The sequence below is a fragment of the Polypterus senegalus genome, chromosome 7 (assembly GCF_016835505.1).
Source record: "Polypterus senegalus isolate Bchr_013 chromosome 7, ASM1683550v1, whole genome shotgun sequence".
NCBI classification, from domain to species: domain Eukaryota; kingdom Metazoa; phylum Chordata; class Cladistia; order Polypteriformes; family Polypteridae; genus Polypterus; species Polypterus senegalus.
In genome coordinates, this window is record NC_053160.1 from 63690883 (window position 1) to 63699058 (window position 8176).

The 8176-nt window shown below is 35.3% G+C and overlaps 1 protein-coding gene across 1 annotated transcript in view; it reads right to left on the reverse strand.

The window, feature by feature from the left end:
• Positions 1-6129, reverse strand: part of LOC120532602 (vasculin-like) — a 53673-nt gene extending 47544 nt beyond the window's left edge. The window contains exons 1-2 of the mRNA XM_039758747.1: positions 5234-6129; positions 4079-4809 (exon numbers count right to left, since the gene is read on the reverse strand). The gene's annotated coding sequence lies outside the window, so the exon portion shown is untranslated. The remainder of the gene's footprint in view (positions 1-4078; positions 4810-5233) is intronic.
• Positions 6130-8176: the final 2047 nt, after the last annotated feature.

Genomic DNA, 8176 nt, shown 5'->3' on the forward strand with positions numbered 1-8176 from the left:
ACTGTGGAAATTTGATTTTATATATATATAAAAAAGCCAAAACACACAGAGGCTTTCCTTATCACCACTTGTATTCTATTGTGGAGTTACTTCATAAAATAAAGCATCTTGCATTCTTTGTGAGTGCAATGATGTGACTGATCAGATGGGAGTTTTAATCCTTCAACTTGTAGTGTCACAATATTGGAAGGGGAGACAAAATCATGGCATGATGTTTCACTTTTTAATACCATGCCCTTTAAATTCCCTAAGAAGGGTACAGAGGCTTCAATTATTCTCTGATTATGCCTTACACATCCACTTGCGCATTTATGTATCCATTCATTTTCTAACCAGTTTTGTACACCTCATGGTCCAGAGGGAAATACTGCATGCACCATGCACTGTTATGTATACAGGACTCTGCTCACTGGCAGTTCAAATGGTAGCAAGACAAAGGTGAGTTTCTAAAAAAAAGTAGCTATTTGGCTTGCCTACACTGGTGATGAAATGAGCTAGTACAAAGCACTGCAATTATGCCAGTAGGGGCAAAATTACATATTTCCATTGCTAAATATGAATATACTGAATAAATGCTAAATACGTGTCGTTCAATGCTACAATTTGAACAATTCATTTGGTTTTTGAAGCAAGACTAGTGCCTGTTCATATAAACTCTAAAATGCAATAAAACGCATTGAAAGCTCATAGGTCATTTATATGGAATGTAGATTGGTGCATGTAACGGAGTCTACCAGTTAAACTATAGATCCAATGAATATTTTACTTCTAGACTATATCATCAACTAAGCAATAACAAGGTTCAATCAGTCACAAGTTGGAAAACAACTCAAAGAGTGTTTTCCAGGAGTTCTGAAATAATGGATTAATGTAAAGTTGACCCTAAAAAAAAGATTCAAATGTAGACTCTTGGAAGAAAAAGGAGAAACAGATTAGGAAATGTTCTAGGATTTTGTTACATTTGAAAATCGAATCAATAAGACTTATCTGTTATTCTTAAGTTTGTTTTTAAACCAGCTAATGATGCAAATACAAATTTAGACGATACCAAATGTTACAATCCAAACAGGGATTCTCGGATGAACCAGATTTTGAAAGCATGTGGTTACAAAAACAGATGTAAAGAGTTTAAATTAAAATATCCTGAATTACCTTGGAATTCAACAATTCTACAGTACATATAAGTAATATAGTAATCTTTGAATGTCTATGTTTAGCAAGTGGTATTTTCCCAGTTTGTGGAAAGAATGTCAGAGAATAAACTCTGAATGTGAACATGGCAAGTTATATTAAGTAATCCATGTTAAAATGATCCTTTATAAATCCTATGTGAAATATCCTAAAGATTACAAAATTTCCTCATATAGTTGTTGTACTGGAGGGATCCCAACTTCTATCACACAATAAAATTAAAACCCTGCATTGTGTTTTGATATTAATAAATGCCAATTCTAGTTTACTTAAATGATAGTTGGGTAACTTCATGTATTTTAAGGCTACAGTTACTACATGGCAGCGTGGTATAATGGTTAAAGCTTTGGAATAAAAACCCTGAGGCTTTCGGATTCAAGTCCTGCTACCAGCATTGTGTGACTATGAGCAGGTCACTTCACCGGTCTGTCCTCCAAATAGAACAACAAAAGAAACGGAACCAGTTGTATTTCAAAGGAAGCAAGTCACCTTAAATAAAAGGTGCCAGCCAAGTATGTATTAGTATTTATATTCTATTACAGAAAGACACAATATTGACGTTAATTGCAGAGGTACTTTTAATAAAAAGTAAACCGTATGGGATTCCCGTTTTTGCCATTTCAACAAAAAGGTATTAAGTATTGTGAACTTTCACTCGTATTGGTATTGAATATTAAAAAATTCTGGAATTGCAACATCCCTAGTACAGGCTAATTAGCACTTCAACTTTACTAATCCAGCATCAAGTTTAAATCTTACACCTCTTGGTCTATCTGGAGCTAACATGTTCTCCTTGTGCCCCTTTGCTTTTTTTCTGAATTGGAGTAAGCAGGTTTGAGAATGATTATTATTAGTCTGCCAGTGAATAAAATATTTTCTTTGCAATTATCATGAACTGTTGTCAAAACAAAACAAAATTTAAGAAACACCATACGAGAATGTAAAACAGAATTGTAACAACAGAGAAAGGTGCCCAAGAAAGTTCTAATTTTTTCCTTCTGGATTGTCCTTTGCAGGGAGATAGCAGCCTTGAACAGATTTTTTTTTTTTTTTTATTGAGCATTGCTTGTATTCAGTGTGTCACCCATTTTTATATTCAGGTTTAAAGGCACTGAGCCCACTATAAACATTTTAAATAAATGATTGTGCATTTCATTAAATTTTTCAACACAGCTACGATCTGGCAGCTGTTGATTCATTTTTTAAATAAAAAAACAAAAAAAAAAAACCTGAATACAAATTCACTAAACAATTCAATTTCCTAGATTTCTGTATTACAGACACACAAATTATACTTCAGTCTGTTTTTAGCCTTCATTTTAACAGTTTCTTATAGAGTGCAGTTTAAACAAATGACACTGCAAACCCCATGTCCTTGACTCTTAATGTGCAACTACCCTGAACAAGCAGACTGCAATATTCCACAGCTCCCCATTTCTGGTCAAGATCAATGGCTATAGGAAGGGGGCATCCTTTACACACAGTACAACTTTAAAATGCAAATAAGGAAAAAAAAAACAAACTATTAATTCTTAAGAATCCTGCACTGAATTCCTAGCCCTGTACATGTTCAGCAGTTTTATCTAGATTTTGCTAGTTTTCATAACATACTGCTATTTTACCAAAAATGTGGAGCTTAAATTCATAAAACAACTATGTCCATTGCTAAGGTCAAGTATCCCTGTTTTCAAACCAACATCCCAAATGATATGGCATCTGACCCAACTAGCTAAAAGACATTCAAATGTGAACACCTATCAATTCAGCTGGAAAAAGAATCAGTAAAAGCAAATCCAAGACAGTGGTCCTTTACCAGTAAAGGATGACATTTATCTCAAGTAAGGGATGAGCAGATACCCTAAGACTTTGGCAGCTTATCTTCACAATCTTATCTCAGCCTATTCAGAAGGGAGAAAAAAAAAAAAAAAAGGAAGAGGGTTGCTGTGGAAGGTAAAGGACATGTCATATTACACGACTTTTTCAGCTACAGACTTCAATTACATAATCTTAGGGAGTTTGAGGCAGTAGGGGGTAGCTCCAGTGAAAGCTTGCGTTTGACTTCGCCAGAAACTCCACAAGTATCTGACTCATTGTGCATGCAAGAATTGGAATCCAAGGAGCACTCAGCCAAATGTTCAATGCATGTAATGCAGGTATGAGGAAAAATGAACACTGGTACTTTGGACCTGCCAAACAGCAGGGCGATACTCAATTACTATACTATTTAAAACAAAAACACACGCACAACTTAAAAAATATACAAGGCATTGCAGTATAATCAAGAGTGATCACTTCAAAAGATCAATGAGAAGACCACTCTGGTCACAGCAATACTTGGGCTTGAAAGGTCTACTGTAGCCCCTTTTCTCACCACATCCTATGGAACTTTTAATAGGCAATATCTCCAGGGCAGACCTTCAGCTGCCACTTCCCTTTAAAATAGATTTCCACCACTTCTTACAAGCTCGAATTCTGTGGTTTCCAAATGCCAAGTGTTAAGTACTTTCCTTGACTTGCTCTTAAAATGAGAAAGGTGCGCCAGCTACCCAGCCTGAAGCCCCAAGTGTTCTTAATTTTAAATTTTAAAAAAATGTGTGGGTACTATTGGAGGTTCCAATGAAATAATGTATGTTTATAAACCATAAAGTGTCAAATGGGGTACTACTACCAACGTAACTTTTAAAATGTTTCTCATTATGATAAATCTAGCTCCCAAGACATGAGCAACTCAGCTTTTTTTTTTTATTTAAATAAAATGACACTTGTGTTGCTGCAGCTTTTTCATTTTTAAAACACATTCAGATAGATCAACCCCGAGCAACCTTAATTTACACATACAGTGACTACAAAATCAAATTTTTTATAATGGAAACCTCAGTATACTTACAAGTGACCTGGATGAAAGTTTTCTCTTCACACACTCATGTTGAGTGCATCTTCTGGACTCCGTTTTTAAAAATTCCACAAAAAATCAGAGTTGCTCATTAAGTATTTTTTGGATGAATGTTGCTGGCTTACATCTTTCATCACCTGTCCATCTTTAGATCCACTGACGACTCCCCATAAGGAGAAAAAAGTGCGAGACACAGAAAAATACTTATTCCAGTTTTTTATAATTTACCCAAAAATCCATACCGACAGGATGCTTTGTTGTCCATCAATGAAGAATTTTCACAGCAGTTATATTTAGAACTGCCTACAAATCATTATCAGCTACCTAAATGCCATTTCGGACGTGTTAAATGTGTCACATTTTACAATGTTTTTTTTCAGTCCAGTATCTCAAAACACAAAAATCAACCATCAGCCTTACACATTCCAAAAATGCTTTTTCTAACAAGCAATAAAGGAAAGAGAAAGTTTTAGGAAGCGTGTCACATAAGGTTCCATTGACGAATTTATCCGTTCGGAATATCTTCCAGAAAAAAAAAGTTCCCACCTTCTTCTGCAAAAGCCACACTACATGCGCGTATTTTGTTACTCAGTATTTTGACAAAAGTGACATTTTACAGCTAGTGTCATTTCCGATGTTCTTTGATAATTCGCCACTTTGTACAATATTGTCAAGCAGAAAGGTTGGTTTGTATTCCAGAAGATCCTTAACTGAACTGCAATGGCCTGGGAAGGGGAAAACATTGTATGAGTGAAACCGTTTTCCTCAGTGGATAAATTAAGTATACGCATAAAATTTGGCAAAAAAAGGCGACTAATGGTCTGATCAATGTGGGCAATATAATTCAATTGATATCACAAAGAGGAATTCGTGTTTAAGTGGTTAAGTTTCAAAAGCAATTTATAAGAGTTTGAAAAAAAATGCAAAACAAGCGCATAAATCAAGAAAAAAAAAAGTAAAATATTAATCGGTAATCCAGAAAAAAAATTACATGACTGAGGCGCTATCCTCAAGAAATTTTAAAAATATAACCACAGCTAATTGTAAAGTTATCTCAAGAACACATAATGGGACTTTATACATTAAATACTGTTCGTTTGTAAACTTACTGAACTATCAAAAATTACAACAAAAGTAAAGTTCTCTCACCAGTCAGTACGAGGGTGGCACATGAGGGGGGGAAAAAGATTCTCTAACGAGATGTCTCACGTTGCACTCGGATTTACGGGCACTTCTGAATTGTGCCCAATGGGCACACGCTGATCAAATGCTGGGTCTTCCGAGAAAGAGAGAGAAAGCACCAAACAAACTTCTGATTCCAAATCGCCAACAAAATAATCTCTCACATGCCCGGCCTCCGTTTGAAAATATTCTCTACTAAGCACGAACCAACTTTTTTTTCAATTGTTTAGCTTAAAAATATCTTTTTAGGTCCCTTTTTTCAATTTTTGCCGCTACTGCTTGCCTCCTTCCCAAAATGGCGCCGGACTAGCTGCAATGCTTCGCGAGAATCTCGTGCAAATAAACGTGAACTGCAACCGCCGCTTTCCACTCTTCCAGGTGGACGCACATCGTCTCGGTAGCTACTTGTTTATTTACTGCTTCGTCCTCTCGTGTGTCTGCACGTGTCGTCGATTTGTTTTGCTTCTTACGTCTATATACAAGTTGGCGTTATCTCGAAAAAGACACCAGACGGAACTTGATAATAACTTATCTGTTAAATGATGTTTACAGTTTATTGCATATACAACTACAAACCTGGATCATGTACCCGTTATTGTAAAAGTTAAAATAAAGTCACTTATATCAGGCCCGCAACGTAGTAATATCCATTGTCGACGCAAAAGATTAAAATGTCGTCGCGTCACTTCATTTTTAAAGCTATGTGGAACGTAATTGTTGGTTCACATACTGCTCATAATTTGACTGATGGAATTAAATTTACTAAAGCTAAGATACGCAGGTCGCGCTGTGTTGACAAAAGGGACGTCGCCAGCGTGATGGACTTATTCTGCCCTAGTCTGACAGATTCTGGTTGGTTTATAGGCAGGTGGCAGACGAAGTGACGTTGACGTCCAAAACACCACTGATGCCCCGCCCCGTCTTCAACTGCGTCAACGGGAAAGCACCGGGATTTCGTAAATGCTAATATCAGGACATTTATCATCGAGCAGAAGCTGAACTCTACCTGACAAGGCGGTCAAGGCGCTGCAGGCAGACTAACGGATGTTAGGCAAACGTTTATTAAAGATGTCCATGATGAATGCCGAACATGCTAATGGTATTTTTCTATATTTTGCACACATCCAGAGTATGTTATATTAATAAGTCGCTATCTTTTTCGCCACACGTACGCTTTCAATAAAGTTTTTGAAGAATTCGAATAGTCAAACGTGGAATGAAGCTAAATTTGAACGCTTTCGTCTGGTTACATGTACATTGCAGAGATGTCTGCAGCAAAACACCATGTCTGAAATATTTTCAGTTAATTTTCTAAGTAATCAGTTAGAGAAACATTGCAGCTTTAGGATTCAACTTAATTTAACAAGATTCTTCACAGCAGTCAATGCATGCCAAGCCATTTAATTAACCTTGTTTTACCTTTGAGCAGAAATGTTATTTTAAAATTCTGATAGAAATATATATTTATGTATAATTATTATTTGAATATGAGTGGCATAGTATTAGTAATAGTAATAATAATAAGTATGAATGAGTATAAGCAGCTGTAATTTGAGGTGTTCATAAAAATAATGAGGCAGAATTCCATAATAAACAAGAATAGTTGCATTAACTAGACAAAAAATTAAATATAGACTTTAGTTTAAATGTTCAAAGTCTAAATATTCTCATATGTAACAGAAATGTCTAATTTTCACAATCAGATAGAGGTCCATAGAGGGACAGATCCCTAGTAAAGGATCAAAAATAATATTATACTGTATGTGTTCACTGACCTTGAAATAGTCTATTTGTTTCAAACCTAGTTTTGTTAAACTTGACTTGCTTGTATGGAATGTTATTTGATTTTATAAAATTAATAAAATGTTTTGGTTTTTTTTAAATAAAGAAATAATCTAAAATGGTGCCCTATTTGCTTATGTTTGAAATGTGTCATTTTTAACCTTCTGGGAGGGCTACGACCACCGGTAACAATCAGTTATCAAAACTAGATCAAATTTGTGATCAGCAACATCATAATAGCATAAGATGACACTCCATATGCCTATATTACCAATCTCTATTTGTATGTTCTGTGAAAAGGAGTAACTTTGTCATGTGGTATTCCATTAAGGGGAGAACCCCTGGGATTAATCTATGTGACATGAACAACTTCTGGTCTTTTTGATCAGTTTTACTGAAGGTATGCATTGGTTTACTCTTTATCAAAAGGGGTAATTTCCTGTATAAAATATGGGCTTTTTGCGTCTTGGACCAAAAGTGTGGGGGAACCTCAAAAAACTCAACATTTTGCATAACTAAAACATCATAAGAAGTTGCACAGTATTTCATATGAAGGTGTTTTCTTGTATTGGTGAGTCAAGAGGCTCTGGACAAAAAAAAAACTGGTTTCAAAGTGTTCATATGTAACTTTTATTTACATAATAATAATAGCAATAATAATAAAGATGAAATAGGCTGCTTGAGGAGAAGGGACAAGGTGATCATTGTGCCCATTGTTGTATCTATGGAAAGCCAAATAATCAGTTGGTGTCATCCCACATACACGACACAAACGTTTACAGACATTATATATTAGCCAATACACATACATAAAACTACAAGCAGTATCCATTTTGAATACATGTCACATAGTGAGAAAATTCCTTAACACAAACACAATCCCCTAAACATATACACACCACACGAAACTGACCAATGTCTTGGCCCAGACCTAATATAGGCAGTACAACAACAACAACAACATTTATTTATATAGCACATTTTCATACAAACAGTAGCTCAAAGTGCTTTACACAATAAAGAATAGAAAAATAAAAGACACAATAAGAAAACAAAATATGTCAACATTAACATAGAATAAGAGAAAGGTCCAATGGCCAGGGGGGACAGAAAAAACAAAAAAAACTC